Raw genomic sequence first — 17,300 nt, 5'->3', positions numbered from 1 at the left:
AAAAAAAAAGCAATCGGATCGGGAAATATCGGAATCGGCAGATACTCAAACTAAAACGATCGGATCGGGAGCAAAAAAACATGATCGGAACAACCCTAATTATTGTAACTGTTTCCGTTAGTGTATTTTGTGTTGTTTGATATTTGTGAATGTTTCTTTGTGCTCAGGCTTCTCTTGTAAAAGAGACATTAATCTCAATGAGACTGCCTGATAAAATAAAAAAATTAATAAAATAAAAATAATTATATATGACGAATAGTTGAGGGTGCTGCTCCGGTGGCCCAAGCCCTTGCTCGTTGGGGCAAGGGCAGCTGATTGGGGGCCCCCGACTGGTTGGGGGCCTAAGGCGATTGCCTACTTCGCATGAATAGTAGATCCGCCTATGGCTGTAATACAGTGTTTTAAATGTTAAAGGGATCCTCTATTTTTAAGACAAGTAATTCTTAAAAGATAAATGTTAGTAGGAGTTATAATAATTTGATATTAAAACCCCTCTTAATGTTTTTGTTTTAATAAAGTTTGTAAAATTATTTTAAGTGATAGGTCGCCATTCTTGTTACGTCGCAGTGCGTGACGTCACCGGGCCCGTTGCAGAAATTCCAGCGTGTCAACATGTCGTCGGTTCTATCCTTCCTATTTGAACCAGATCTGAAAAGTGAAAAGCAGGACAGCACTGTCGGTCGTTCACAAGACGAGCTTCAGGAAAAAATGCGTGCAGCAAATACCTGATAAGACAAAAGTTGGGCAAAACTGGTGATGCGAGAGAGTCCTGTTGGGAACTCCGGTTGGGAGCGAGAGTGTATGCTGTCTGGTTTTATTAGCAGATATTCAAGGTAAGTTTATTGCGTTTTCAAACTTATGCCAATATAATTATGTAGATTGTTTGCATCCAGAGCTGTCGTGTGCTTTACATACAGTACAAGCCAAAGAGCCCACCTTGTGTAATCCATGTCTTGTATATTGTAACGTGTGGTAGCTAGGATACGTGTATAAAAGTACCAAAAAGGGGAGAAGCTTCCACTATGCACATTTATTCACAAAAAAATAATATTTCCACCTTGACCACTCTTCACTCGGGAGCTCAGCAGTAAGCAAACACGCGTTCCCTGACGAACTTCAACATTGTGGTGAGGTCCACGTCAGAGTCACTGTCGTCACTGTAGCGTGCCATAGTGCTTTAATTATTTGATTCGGGGAAAACTGCCACGAAGAATAGTCAACATAAAAGATAGCAATAGTAATCCAAATCCGCGTTTTTTACTCACGCGAAGATCCAGGAATTAGACCGATCCCATGGCAATGTCGCCGCCGTCGATTCAACAAAATAGACTGATCCGAAAAGCCGCTGGGGGACCGACGAATCAAAAAAATGGACAGATCCAAAACCAATATTGCAGACGTGATGGGTCCGTCGGATCCAGAAAATAGACGGATCCCTTACTTGACTGAGGATCCAGGAAAAACGTTCGGGCGCCAGTTGTAACGCGTGGTGGGTAGGGTACGTGCATACAGGGACCAAAAATGGGGAGAAGCTTCCACTTATGCACATTTATTCACTAAAAATAATAATTCCACCTTGACCACTCACTTCACTCCCCTTGTTTCCATTTGACTGGAAATTGCATCCAAAAGCAGCACATCGTGGCATTTTACTTCGCGGGTTTAGGCAGCAATAAGCAATTGTTGAACACGCTACACATTTGGAAAGATCCCAATGACGTCATTACTGCGAGCCCGCAAACCATGGCGCCAACTAACGGTCAAAATATGGACTGGATATTATAAAATATTGCCATTGATTTAACATTTTATGTGTTTCTAACAACATATTTTAGTACAAGAGAACAATTGTGGTTTATTAGAGCCTGCATGTATTTAAGTTAGAGGATCACTTTAAAATATCTCTGCCGGTGTTGTGCCGAAAAATAGCCGCCCCGCATGAAATGTCCCCCCTGATGGGAAAGCTTATTTATAACGCTTTATTGAGGTGAAAACATCAAATGTTTTCATGGACGCATTACAGTAATGGATTTACGACTAAAATCAGTTTTAAATAAATAAATTACACAAAATACTAGTACTGTATTTTAGTAACAAATCGTGGACTGGGCCACATAAACATCGTTGAACCGAAATGTATTAGTCTACAGGTTTTGACAACCATATCCCAATGACAATCACACTGGTATGACATTTATTAGTTCAACCAGAGTAAAATAATACATATTCACGGCAAAAGAAAATCGTTTCCATGTCCATCGATTGGTAAGAAAAAGCTGTTTGTACTAGTAACATGTGGGCGCTCAATAATAAAATAAATAAACAAATGAATAAAACAAAATAAACGCTCAAATAATGCGTTATAAACAAGCGTTCCCGTCAGGGGGGACATTTCACGCGGGGCGGCTATTTTTCGGCACAACACCGGCCCCCCTGCTTGGCCGGTTGTCTGGAGGGACGATCATCTTGAGAGGACCGCGAATAATTGTCCACTAGCACCCCAGCACCGTCAGACAATCCACTCAGGGGGGGCCCCGTTGCACTGTTTCAGACGTCTTTAAGAAAAACTTTTTCAAATACACTCCAGATGGATGATTGGATGCTGATCATTGTCAATGGCACCGAAAGAGTTGATATTCATTTTCATGTGGAAGACTAATTGTTAATGTTGAAAGGACTTTGAAAAGAAAAATCACTGTTTGCAGTCGAAAAGGCCGATTTTCAACGGTTACATTATTATGAAATAAAGCACATCAAACATCCACTTGTGCTCAGCTCCAACTGTGAAATCCGCCACAACTGACTCAGTGTTCCGCGACCAGCGCCAGAAAGCGCGCAAATGAAACCACAACACCTGGACACCCACGACATTAAACCGCACTGCAGGTGTTTTACGGCCATTTACTGCAATGTGGCAGTATTAATAAAAAAAAAAGACCGCTTACTGGTCTTCAGCATGTCCGGGAGTGTCGTTCTTTCTTCCTTCCTTCCTTTTATGGCATGACACAAAGAATATGGGTTGAGGTGGTGCCAAAAAAGGAGCGGCAGCTGCAGAGCGCTTCTTCAGCCAGCAGTCACGCCCTCACACCGTCCCATGATGCCGATGAAGTCATGAGGCTGACTCAGCAACATTAGGCTGCAGTACAAAGGCACAGGAGAAGAAAAAAATGAAGAACATGATTAGATGAAAAGACAGTACACATGTTGAAGGAGATGGTACCTTTTCTCATAGGCACCGTCTAACTGTTTGGATTATTCGAACACACTTAATATATTCAATCAGGGAATAGTATCATTTCTCGAATTTACTGTTTGACTGTATTACTCTATCTTACCCTTACTTATACCATAGTTTAAGAAAAACAAGCAGAATATAGGGCATAAGAGATACATGACGCCTTCTTATCATGGAAGAACAACGTGTGCGTCATGCAACTGACTGAGCAGGATTGACGCTGACAAGACAACGTCTGCACCACCAACTCTCACAATCAGTTCTCTCGGTCAGTCCAGAACAAATGGCGGGACGCTCTGTCCCAACACAAGGAACACCGGAGAACGCCCGATATCCAACTGATAACACGACTGACAGGACTCCAAGAGCCCCTTTGACGCTTAGGTGGCAAAATCCCCAACCCTTGTTGCCCGGACAACAGTAACAGTAACATCCTCCTGTCCAATCCACAAACAGACAATATTCCTATACACACTTTTCTTACTGCCCACAGCCCACCATGCAATAGCCTTCAAAATCAATCAATCAATCAATCAAATTTATTTATATAGCCCTTTACAAAACCCGAAAGGCCCTCAAAGTGCTTTACAACAAAACATGGCTCAGGATAAATAAAAGGCAGGAAAATATTATATAATGACATTTGAAAAATAAATAAAACAAAGACAGCGCATCACAATAAAAGTCCAGCAAATAAAATAAAACCAATAAAATCCAAAAACATTAAAAAAGCCCTTAAGCTAATAAAACCAGGACTGAATGTTTGACTAATCGTGGTCATTTTTCTTGGGAACCTTTTGTTGACGTGTGATAGAGTGACCTTACTGATAAGATAATTATCAAATGGTTATTAAATATTTGCTTTTACCAATGAAGGCTCATAATAAAGTATTGATTGCTATAATAGGATGTTCCATGATTGATTGCAGTATAAGAGACATTTTTGGAATTGATAACTATAGACATGTTTAGCTCTTGATAATACTGCCTTGTTCTAGGTTTCACAGGTCAACTTCAATACATTTAAGGAATCATATTGTTGCATTTTATTACTTACCAAATGCTATTGCTTCATGAAATGTATTTGATGAGATAGTTATGAAGTTGTTATTATATATTTGCTTTTATCAATTGCTGCTCGCAATGAAGAAATGCTTTTGCTTATTGAATGTTTTGTCTTGCCTGGTCAAGGCCAGAAGAGGCCGCTTTGCTTTCCTGAAATGTGCTGACATACATGTATATAATTCCACCTACATGCACACACATAGCCAACCAAGTACAAGGGGTGTCGCCAGCTTGCTTTCGCTTTTAGGGCAAGACACCGTGTGTGTCTGAGTTAACCATGGGATTGTTTTGTGTGTGCACCAGTGGAGTGGGTTTTTTTGTGGGTCCACCAATAAAATATTTTTTTGTGGGTCCAAAAAAGATTTTCTGGGTCTGCCAATGGAATTTTTTTTGTGTGTTCCCCAAATGAGGCTTTTTGTTTTGTTTTGTATTTTGCAGGTCAACCAATGGAGATTTTGTTTTGTAGGTGTGGGTCCACCAGTGGAATTTTTGTGGGTCCATCAATGTAAACGTTTCTTAGTGGTTCTGTTTTGTTCTGCTTTGGTTTTTGCAGGTCCACTAATAGAAATTTTCTTTTGTGAGTGTGGGTCTGGAATTTTTTTGTAGCTACACCAATGGAAAACTTTCTTTGTGAGTCATTTTGTGTTTTGCAACTTGCTGTTGATCTTTTGGTCAAAATAATGACTAATAATGTTTTTTTTAAAGATTTTTTTGGGTCTGCCAATGGAATTTTTTGCATGTGTGTCTGAGTTAACCATGGGATTGTTTTGTGTGTACACCAGTGGAGTGTTTTTTTTTTTTTTTTTTTTTGTGGGTCCACCAATAAAATATTTTTTTTGTGGGTTCAAAAAAAAAAAAAAAAAAAAAAAAAAAAAAAAGATTTTCTGGATCTGCCAATGGATTTTTTGGTGTGTTCCCCAATTGAGGCTTTTTTAGGGCCCGAGCACTAGGCGTGCGAAGGCCCTACTGTTTTGCAAAGGATTTTTTTTTTTTTCTCAGGGCAAATGAAAACGGCCAATTTGGAGGCCTGAACATGCGCGAAAAGTCACCAAAATTTGCACATACGTGCGGAAAATTGTAAATTTCGATAATTTAACAATTTTGCAAAAAAATGTAACAAAATGGCTCAGTGGCGCCCCCTTGAAATTTTAAAATTGGCCTATAACATTAGGGTTTGTCAGCGTAGAGCAATGAAATTTGGGGAGTCTATACCTTGTCTAAAACCGCTTCAAAAAAGCATTGGCACCCATATTCCAAACCCAACAGGAAATCGGTTATTTTGGATCGAATATGAAATTTTTATCGATTTACAGGGTGCACATTTGAGACCTTTTCGCCGAGGGAGTTAGTTGGATCATCTTCAAAATTGGTGAGACTGTTCAGGAGACATATGAGATCTTAAGTTTCTAAAATGGTGTGTTTTCATTCACGGGTCTGACCTGGGCGCGGTGCCAAAGTCGGCCATTTTTTCGGCAAAACACCGAATTCAGTAAATGGCTAATAATTCCTTGACACAACTTTCAATCTTTTTCATATCTGCCATGTATATGCGGTATCCCAGCCTGAACACGACTGCATTGAAATATTACCCATTAGGCCTAGCGCCCCCTAGTGAGAACAGGAAATGCCTTTTTTTACGAGACAGGTTCCTCCTCCAAGGGAAAAAAATCTGTTGACCTCAAACCTGCATCAGGGGAGCCTTAAGACCTGTGTTCAGGTGCCTGATGAAAAATATTGAGGTTTCGTTGAAGCGGAGGGGTCCAAACATGAAAGTGAAAATGATCGTCAACAATTTGTCTCGCAAAATACTTTGAACAGTCATAACTCAGCAGATATACAACATATCTGCGCCAAACTTCCCATGCTTGTTGAGAGTCATACCCTGAAGGGTCCTGTAGGGGTCATTTGCATCAACTCTACAGTGCCAACTAGTGGCGACAGAAAGGAGTTTTAAAAAAGGCCTTTCCTATTGGGTTTTTTCAAGGTAGAGCAATGAAATTTGGGGAGTAGATACCTTATGCCTAACTGCTCAAAAAAGCCTCTTGCACCCATATTCCAAATCCAACAGAAAATCGGGTATTTTGGATCGAATGTGAAATTTCTGTCCATTTCTAGTACAGTTTACATTTGGAGGCCTGGACATGCACGAAAACTCACCAAATTTTGCACATACATGCGGCTTTGTGTGGATTTCAATAATCTTGCAACGTTACAAAAAATGTAACAAAATGGCTCAGTGGCGCCCCCTTGAATTTTTCAAAAAGGCGTTTCCTATTAGGTTTTTTTAACGTAGAGCAATGAAATTTGGGGAGTCGATACCTTGTGCAAAACTGCTCCAAAAGTCTCTTGCACCCATATTCCGAAATCGGGTATTTTGGATCGAATGTGAAATTTTTATCAATTAACAGGGTGCACATTTGAGACCTTGTCACAGAGGGAATCAGTTGGATCATCTTCAAAATTGGTTAGACAATTCAGGAGACATATGAAATCTAAACTTTTCAAAATGGTGCGTTTTCATTCATGGGTCTGACCTGGGCGTGGTGCCAAAGTCGGCCATTTTTTCGGCAAAATGACAAATTCAGTAAAGGACTAATAGCTCCTTGAAACAATGTTCAATCTTTTTCATATCTGGCATGTATGTGCGGCATCCCACCCTTAACACGAGTGCATTGAAATATTACTCATTAGGCCTAGCGCCCCCTAGTGGGAACAGGAAATGCCTTTTTCTACGAAACAGGCTCCTCCTCCAAGGAAAAAAAATCTATTCACCTCAAACCTGCATCAGGCGAGCCTTAAGACATGTGTTCAGGTGCCTGATGAAAAATACTGAGGTTTGGTTGAAGCAGAAGGGTCCAACAGGAGAAGTAAAAATGACTGAAGCCATTTCGTCTCACCACAAGTTTTGAACAGTCATAACATATCTGCGCCAAACATATCGTGCTTGTTGAGTCATAGTCTGAAGGGTCCTGTAGGGGTCATTTGCATCAACCCTACAGCGCCAACTAGTGGCAATAGAAAGTCATTCATTTTTTAAAATATATGTCCAGTTCTTTTCAGGTTGGTCATTGTAGTTTCAAGACCTTTTAAAATACTTATTTTACGGCCCATGTCCACATGTCTCTGTCTGTTGCTGTGATGACCCTTTATTCGCTCCTTTTTTGTAGTCCTCTGTCCAATAGGGGTTTTTATCTCTTAGGTGTGTGAATGTAAAGAGGCAACTTTCGCGCATGTTAGGTTCTAATGAGATGATTAGAGAGGACGATCTGCCACCACCCTGACCTGCACACTGTCCGAGTTGCGTGACGTCTGAGTTGCGCTAGATTGCGAGGGCCCGTTCAGTCCTGCTTGCAGGCCTAGTGTTTTGTTTTGTATTTTGCAAGTCCACCAATGGAGATTTTGTTTTGTAGGTGTGGGTCCACCAGTGGAATTTTTGTGGGTCCATCAATGTAAACGTTTCTTAGTGGTTCAGTGGGTTTGTGTTTGTGTCTTTTTGGTACAAAAAATAATGACTGCCAATGGAGATTTTTTTTTGTGGGTCCACCGATGGGAGTTTTTTTTGTCTGACAATACAGTAAAACGTGAATATCTTGCAGGGTGAATTTGTCAAAGCATTCCCACAACAACAACAAACAATGGGTCACCAAAATAAGCACTAAATTCTCATGTGATATTGTGAATCCCAAGGAATGATAATGGTCTTTAATGTGTCTTCTTTAACACATTCCCAGCCATTGACTACAACAGACATCAAATTTTAAACAGACATCTATTTTAAATGGGAACGGCTGGCATTGAGTTTGGCAGTACAGGTTATTCCATAGATCTGAACACATTTAATAGGAATTTGGTTGATTATGTGCTTCAGTTATTTTTAGTTTAAAGCCACGGCTGAGTCAACTCCACTGCAGGCAGACGGAAGCTCACACCCAGCTGTCGACAAGCTTTTAACACCCGTCCCGGTTATCTGGACAAATGCTTTCCAGGAGTTTACGCTCTTCATCATGCTAGAAGACAAAGTGCCAAGTCATCCATCAAGACCTGGAGACGCTCATACAGTACGTCCCTGATGTGATTTATTCATCAGGTCAAGTGCTCGCACATTTGCCTTAAAAGCCCTTTTCGAGCAACAGCTAGCTTACCGCGCAACTCTATTTATTGAATAGCGGTGAGATTAATCTAACGACATTGCGCAAATTGACGGATTCCTGGTTAGAAATGGATGAGTGTCATTTATCTCCACACTTCTTACAAGGCTTTTAATCAAAACGTCTCGGGGGTTTTAACGTATTCATCATTTGTGCAAGAGTTTTTGTGTGTCTGTAGAGGTGGAACAACACTTATTTTATATACACGTCTCAGTTCAGTACGTACTGTACCTGGATTTGAAGGAACGGTTCAGTTTACAAGGGACGAAATGCAAAACATGAAAGTGGTTTTCTTTAGTGTAAACAGGATTATATGGAACTGCCATCGACAGCTACGGACGACCGATCCATTTGAGTTAGCAGCGATCGAATGAGCTCAATCCAATTGGATGGGATGTCTAAGGTCATCAGTGGCATTCAAAATGTTGAACTCCTACAAGTTGAGGAATAATAAGGCAGTTGAACATGATTTTAAATCCGTAACCGAGTTAAATAGTAAAACAATAAGGGTCACGGGGTCATTCTTGGTCACTTCTTGCTGATTTTTGGGCAGATCCAGGTCACATTCTCTAGATTTTAGGCTATAGAGTGGTATTAAAAAGTATCTGAACCTTCTGGAGTTTCTCACATTTCTGCATAAAATCAATATCAAATGTGATCTAATCTTTGTCAAAATCACACACATGAAAAAACTGCTTCTCATGATTCCATATTTTTTCCTCAGAATAGAGTGATTGCTCTTGCTCTATAACAGTAACATTTACTAACCACCACCGTGTTTTTTATTCATTTCTTTTAGTGTTTCTGATTGCTAAAGAGTTGCGCTTTTGAACTAATTCCTTATTTTTTTTCACTCTTTTTGTTTGTTCTACGTGATGAAATGTCTGTGTTAGTGCTCGTCCGAGACTTGTGATTCCATACTTTTTACGAGGGGTTGTGGCCTTCTTGATTTTGGGAAAATACAGGTCACTTAGTCTTGATTTTGTGTCACTTCCTGATGATTTTGGGTCACTTCCTGTTGATTTTGGGGAAATTCCAGGTTTCCACTTGATTTTGGTGCAAATACAGGTCACTTCATCTTGATTCTGTGTCACTTCCTGTTGGTTTTCAGGGGTGAAAGTGGTTAGAATTTCTTGCCGGAACTGCCCGACGTGATGGTCGCCACAGAGCCCTAAATTTTATTTCTTTATTTTATTTATTTATTTATTTGGGGGGGGCGAGGGGGTCAAAAGTACTGAAATGCAAAGAAAACTGTTTAGGTCAGTTATTTCTATAACACACACAAAAACTGATTTTCATTCAAAATTGTAATTTTTCAATGATTTGCAAAATAAAAGTTAACAAAAACAGCTATAACCCCAACTTCCATCTCCTAATTTTTATTTTCCCTCATTTCCTCACATAATACATGCCAAATCTCAATTTTAAGTACTTAAGAACATAGGATGTATATTAAAATTGAAGTTAATGTAAAAATTTACTTTTTTTTTTTTTTTTTTTTTTTTTCAAAGATATAAGTAGCATACATTCAGAAAAATAAGTACAAATGACTTATATCATGCAGAGTGAAATGGAATTTATTTTGAAGATCGCACAAACATTTTTTTTTTTTTAAATCATAAGGAAATGAATAAGTAGCCTAACATAAATAAACAATCTACGTCCAAAGTGTACATTGACAGCTAAGATGTTCCGAACCTCCCCATCAGAGCAAATAAAACTAAATATGATAAATAGGGCACCTTAACTCTTTCCTTGCTCTTAAAGATTTGATCCATTTTCTGTTGCATTGCCCTTTTTTTCCATTGATTCATTCCATTTCTCATTGATTCATTCATTTTTTTTCTCTTTTTTTTCATTGACGTGACTCATCATCGTCAAACTCAGATAACTGCAACAGCTGGGGAAACCTCCATGCCGTCCGTGGAATAAAATAAATATTGGTGGAAACGGATTACGCTACACAAGCACTTTATTTTGCTTGTTGTTAGCACTTGTGTATGTAAATCTGATGTCTATTGTTTTCTTCTTGGAGATGAAATGCATGTGTGGCAGCTTTGTATTTTTTTATTTTTTATTTTTTTTTTTTTTACATAGCGTTTTGACAGTTGCCGTCATATTTTTTTAATCAAAGCAACTTATACCGGAACTGCATTCCGGCCCTGAATCTTATACCGGAACTGCGTTCCTGACCGTTCCCGCCCACTTTCACCCCTGGTTTTGGGGCAAATCTTTGGTCACTTCCTGTCATTTTGGGGCAATTACAGTTCACTTCCTCTTGATTTTAGGTAATTTCTTGTTGATTTTTGGGGCAGATCCAAGTGACATTCTCTAGATTTTGGGTTATTTTCACAGCACTAACTGGTAATTTTGGGGGTCATTCCAGGTCTCACGCTCGATTTAGGGGCATTTCTGGGTCATCTACCCTTAACTTTGGGGGTAATTCCAGGTCAATCCCTGTTGATTTTGGGGAAATTCCAGGGCAATTCTTGATTTTGGGGCAAATACAGCTCACTTTAATCTTGATTTTCGGTCACTTCCTGTTGAATTTAGTGCAAATAGCCACTAATTGATTCTGGGGGGAAAAACAGGTCACTTAATCTTGATTTTGTGCCATTTCCTGTTGTCTGTTGCACTGCCAAGTTACTTCCTTTTGACTTGGGGGCTTTTGGGGGGAAAATTCCAGGTCACTTCTTGATTTTGGGGCAAATACAAGACACGTCCTCTTAATTTTGGGGAATTTCCAAGACACTTCCTGATTCTAAGGAAAATACAGGTCACTTAGTCTGGATTTTGTGTCACTTCCTGTTGATTTTTGGTGTAATTCCAGATCACTCCCTGTTGATTTTGGGCCACTTTCTGTTGATTTTGGGGAAATTCCAGGTTTCTTCTTGTTTTTGGGGCAAATGCAGGTGACTTCATCTCCTATTGACTTTGGGGCCTTTCCAAGTCACTTCCAGTCGATTTGAGGGTTGTTCTAGGTCACTTCATGTGGATTTTGAGGCAATTCCGGGTCACTTCCTCTAAATTATGGGGAATTTCCAGGACACTTCTTTGATTCTGGGGGGAAATACAGGTCACGTTATCTTGATTTTGTGTCATTTCCTGTTGATTTTGGGGCAATTCCAGGTAACATCCTCTTATTTGCCTTTCCAGGTCACTTTTCATGTTGATTCGGGATTAATTCTAGGTCACTTCCTGTAGATTTTGGGGCAATTACAGGTCACTCCTCTTAATTCGGGGACATTTCCAGGTCACTTCTTGATTTGGCGGCAATTCCAGGTCACTACCTCTTGATTTTGGGGCAATTCCAGGTCACTTCCTGATAATTTGGGTTCACTACCTGATTATTTTGGGGCAATTCCAGGTCACCACCTCTTGATATTAGGGAAATTCCAGGTCACTTCTTGATATCGGGGCAATTCCAAGTAGAGATGTCTCGATCCGATATTTGGATCGGATCGGACGCCGATATGGGCAAAAAAATGCGCATCGGTATCGGATCGGAACACGGAAAAATTCCGATCCAGACTTCCGATCCAGTTTTTTTTCTTTTAAAGTCCGGTCAGTGTTTTCCAGCGCACCGATTTACATAATCCATTCCAGTTTTTGCTTCAGTTTCCCTAAATACCGGGCCGCATTTTACGGCACACCTTCAACACACTACATTTACACTACCGTCTCCCAATTTACCGAGAGACTTCATCGGTAAAAATGTCAGCTGTGTGGGATCATTTCACCTTAAAGGACGACAAAGAAGAAGAGGCAGAGTGCAACATATGCCACAATAGAGTCAAGCGTAGTGGTAAAGCTGTAAGAAGTTTTAATACAACCAACCTAATCAAGCATTTAGCGACATACCGCCACAAACAATATGAGAAGTATGTTAAGAAAACCGAAGACAAAAAGAAAGGTCCTATGCAACTACCACCGGCAGAAACTTTTGCTATGCGTGACAAACTGGCACTCGACAGTCCCAAAGCCCAGGGAATAACAAGAGTAATTGCCGAAGAATTCATTCTGGATGACGAGCCATTATCTCACGTGAGTAAAGACGCACCATCCAACAATTAGAACCACGGTACAACATGCCCAGCCGTCATTACATCCTTAGCGATTCGGCCGTGGAAGATTCGAGAACGATTCACAAACATCCAAATTCCGATTATTAAAATATGTCGAGTAAAGCGGAACTAATACACAGCACGGTCTTCAGGACGCAATGCGGTCAGTTTCTCATTTACTTTCGGTGCAATGCGGTACTTTCGGGACTGCATTGCGTCCCGAAAGTAAACATAATGCTTGTCATAGGCCCGGGTAATGCCAATGCTCAACTCACGGCTTTAGCTCAACTCATGCCGCTGGATAAAAAACACAAGAATACCTGACTGATGCTGACAGCCGCTACAAACTACGTCAACGTCGTTTTACTGGAGATAATAGATATCATATGTATATAGAACTAGATGCAAAACGACAGACTCGACGGCGTTAGCAACATTGAAGTATTGAAAACCAGATGCGTTAGTAAACAGCCACCATCTTAAAGCAGGAGACTTCCCTAGTAGGCTGTTGTGAACCTTCCAAGCGAAGCTAATTAACGTTTTTATCTAAAATACTCCTAAATCGGCAAAATCTTGAACTTGAATCTATCTTCAAACCAGTTTTAAAACTTTCACATGCCGAAAGTAGACAGAAGGGAAATTATGGAATAACGGGAGCAATTTTAACAACTTTAACAGTTGATTCGCAAAATTAAATGAATTGAATGTAGTTTAAAGCTGCTGATACAGAATGGGGACTTGAGAATTTTATTTACTGTTTTAAAATGTTAACTTGATACTGAAATAGTTGTTTATTTAAACCTGAGAGGCTTTTTATACAATTTTTGTAACTAATGCACAAAACATTAAAAGCATCTTATAGCTTGGGGGATTTGTGGGATTTTCCACTGAGGTTGTTGGTGTGTTTTGCTTTTTTAAGACTGTTTACAATATTATTTGCACGTTTTACTGACTGACTATGCCATTTCTGTTTGTTATTTATGTTTTGTGTTTGTCACTGAATAAACAGGTCAGTTTCTTGTTACCAACCGTTGTGTGTTATTCAAACTCACCTAATTCAGCTGGCTAGTTATCAAAAGTACTAAAACCTTTTTCAACATGAGTCTGACAACTAAGTAAGGAGGCTAAATAACTTTAAACTTTAACACATGCTCAGATAGGTCGGTATCGGCCAGTATCGGATCAGTGCAAAACAATATCGGTATCGGATCGGAAGTGCATAAACCTGGATCGGGACATCCCTAATTCCAAGTCACTTCGTCTCGATTTTGGAGGCATTTTTGGATTACCTACCCTTGGAGCAATTCTGAGTCATTTCCTTTTGATTTGTGTTCACTTCCTCTTGATTTGAAGTCACTTCCTGTTGATTCTGGGGCAATTCCAAATAACATCCTCTTAGTTTTAGGGGCATTTCCAGTTCACCTCCTGTCGTTTTATGGGGCAATTCTGGGTCGGTTCCTGTTGTTCGGGGTAATTCTAGATCACTTCCTGTTAATTTTGGGGGAATTCCGGTCACTTCTTTATTTTGGGAGATTATCGGGTCACTTCCCTTTTGCTCCTTGACTGCCATTGACAGCGATAGATGTCCAATCATGTGGCTCCTTTCATCCTTCTCTTGTGATTTTAAATGTGCGTCATTAGTTTATCCCTAGTAGACATTCAATCTAACATCAAATGGTCCGGATGCCTGTCGTTGTCAGTGGCAGTCAATGAGTTCGTGTCACTTACCGTTGACTATTTTGTTAAAAAATAATGACCAAAACATTTTTTGTGCGTGTGTGTGGACGTCTATTGCCAGCAATGAGATACACCAACGGCTGAAAAGCGAGTTGTGTAATCTTGTTTTGAAAGTTTCACATGAAATAAGAACAAAGCACCTTCTTGTTGTCTCTTTTTTTTTTTTTAATGTATTATGTATTTTATTTCCAAGACCCGATCGACACTGCAGGCAAAGCAGTCGGCCTGAAAAAAATAATAACCTTAACTTTATGTAGAAATTCTCTAGCTCAGATAAACAACTTGGACAAACTAAATTCAATTCACAGCGGAGGTACGATTGGACGGCATGATAGGATAAATGAATTTATGACTAGTAGATGTCCAATCCATTTGAAGTGGGAGGGTTGGCCTAGCACAGTCAATGGCGGCCAATGAAACAACTTCTATGATTTACAGGCAGTGTCGTGTCAATTTCATTTGCCGCTAAAAAACATTTGCGTGTATCCTGTCACTCATCACATTAACCACAAAGACGAATTCCACAGCGCGTCGCTGATTTGATGAATGTATCGGTCGTACGACTTTGACGGATGAGACGATGTTTTTAGAGTACTTTACTTAACGCCCGCCGGCGATTTGCCAAGGGCAAGCCTTCCCGCGGGAGAGTCTCCCACTTCTTCTAATCTTCGTACCAAAGACGTTTATCATCCTTAGCTAGCAGGAACGATGCTGACACTTTGCTTACAGGGATGTTTTTTGCTACCCTGCTGCCATTGACAGCAATAGACGTTCAATCTATTTGATTTGAGAGCGATTATTACAAAAGCCCCCACGCGACTAATTCCTAAGGGGATGAATTAACTAAAGTGGAGAACATCTATCCATCATGATGATCAATAAGTAGTAACTAGTGCCGTTCAAAACGTTCTAAAAATTTCAGTCGACATTTTTAGAGGGACAGCGAGATGGAAAAGTATTTGACACATGGCAACAAGGCTTTTGGCATTTTTTTTTTTTTTTTTTTTTTGGTATATGGCATTTTTTTGGTAAATGGCAAAATGGATTTTTACATATAGTAGTTTTTTGGTAGATGACAAAATGGCTTTTGGCATATGGCATTTGTATACGGCTTTTTTGGCATAAGGCATTTTTTTTTGTAAATGGCTTTTTTGTTATATGGAAAAATAGGTTTTGGCAAACGGTAGTTTTTGGTATATGGCAAAATGGCTTTTGGCATATGGCGTTTGTATTGGTATACGGCATTTTTTTGACAGATGGCAAAATGGCTTTTAGCATATGGCGTTTTTGGGGGGGTATATGGCTTTTATTGCATGTGACAAAATGGCTTTTGGAATATGGTATTTTTATTACATATGGCAAAACACCTCTTGGGATGTGGTAGGTTTTTTTTTTTGCTATATGGCAAAATAGCTTTTGGCATATGGCATTTTTTTGCATATGGCTTTTTTGGCATATGGAAAAATGTCTTGGCATTTTTGGCATATGGGAAAAAGGGTTTTTTGGCATAAAGCATTTTTTTGGTAAATGACTTTTTTGTTATATGGAAAAATAGGTTTTAACAAACGGTAGTTTTTGGTATATGGCAAAATGGCTTTTGGCATACGGCGTTTGTATTGGTATACGGCATTTTTTGGCAAATGGCAAAATGGCTTTTAGCATATGGCATTTGTATTGGTATACGGCATTTTTTGGCAAATGGCAAAATGGCTTTTAGCATATGACGTTTTTTGGGGGGGGTATATGGCTTTTATTGCATATGACAAAATGGCTTTTGGAATATGGTATTTTATTACATATGGCAAAAATATCTCTTGGGATGTGGTAGTTTTTTTTTTTTGCTATATGGCAAAATAGCTTTTGGCATATGGCATTTTTTTGTACATGGCTTTTTTGGCATCATCCACACAATCTTTCATTGAAATCTCACGTCAATTTTTCTTTTCCATCCACATCTAGGGAGGTTAGCCATAGTGCCATGGGCTTTACACTTATTGATGACACTACGCACGGTAGACACAGGAACATTCATGTTTTTGATGATGGACGTGTAGCCTTGAGATTGCCCATGCTTCCTCACAATTTGGCTTCTCAAGTCCCTAGACAGTTCTTTGGTCTTCTTTCTTTTCTCCGTGCTTAATGTGGTACACACAAGGACACAGGACAGAGGTTGAGTCAACTTTAATCCATTTTAATTGGCTGCAAGTGTGATTTAGTTATTGCCACCATCTGTTATGTGCCACAGGTAAGTAACCAGTGCTGTTAATTACACAAATTAGAGAAGCATCACAAGATTTTTCAAAGGGTGCCAATACTTTTGTTCGGCCCATTTTTGGAGTTTTGTGTAAAATGATAATGATTATAAAAAGAATGAATTTTTAAAAATCCATTCCCTTGTGTGTTTTTCATTGCAAGCAAAATAAAAAGATACAGTATTACTACCAAAGCATTTGCAAATGCAATCATTTTCTGGGAGAAATTGAGCATTATCTGACAGAATTGCAGGAGTGCCAATACTTTTGGCCAGCAGTGTACATGTTTTTGTTTTTTTGCCCCCGTCTATCAGATGAGTCAGCACATCTCCTGTGAAAAAAAAAGGATCTCGCCAACAAAAGACAAACTGGGACGGTGGCCAAAACGCCCGGCAAGCTCACACGTCGCACACTTCTTGCCCCCCCCCCACCCCACACACACACACACACACACACACACTACGTCTTGTCCTCGTTTGACCCTGAACGATGGCATTGAGTTAATGAAAGCCACATGGCTGACGCTTCAATTCACATATTCACATCTGGTTTGGGGAGAAGTATCAGCTTATGTACAAAAGTGGGATATCAGAGAACAAAGGAAATGTAACAAATTCCAAAAATTGGTTCTTAAAACGTCCTGTACGTAAAATATAATTAATCTATTTTTAAATAATACTAACAGGACACTCTTAATTGCTGCCATAGACGGCGCTAGATGTCCAATCCATTTTTGACTGGGAGGGAGGCGAATTTTATTATTGGTATATACAGTATATGTATTTCCGTTTTTATTCAT

At 39.6% G+C, this 17,300-nt stretch overlaps 1 protein-coding gene across 2 annotated transcripts in view; it reads right to left on the bottom strand.

The window, feature by feature from the left end:
- LOC130923394 (uncharacterized) overlaps positions 1-17,300 on the bottom strand; it is a 147,212-nt gene that overhangs the window by 48,034 nt on the left and 81,878 nt on the right. For both annotated transcript variants that reach the window (XR_009064699.1, XM_057849072.1), the window contains exon 3: positions 2,946-3,136. The gene's annotated coding sequence lies outside the window, so the exon portion shown is untranslated. The remainder of the gene's footprint in view (positions 1-2,945; positions 3,137-17,300) is intronic.

Source organism: Corythoichthys intestinalis, chromosome 10 (assembly GCF_030265065.1).
Source record: "Corythoichthys intestinalis isolate RoL2023-P3 chromosome 10, ASM3026506v1, whole genome shotgun sequence".
Classification (NCBI taxonomy): Eukaryota; Metazoa; Chordata; class Actinopteri; order Syngnathiformes; family Syngnathidae; genus Corythoichthys; species Corythoichthys intestinalis.
This window is presented reverse-complemented; position numbering and strand designations above follow the sequence as displayed.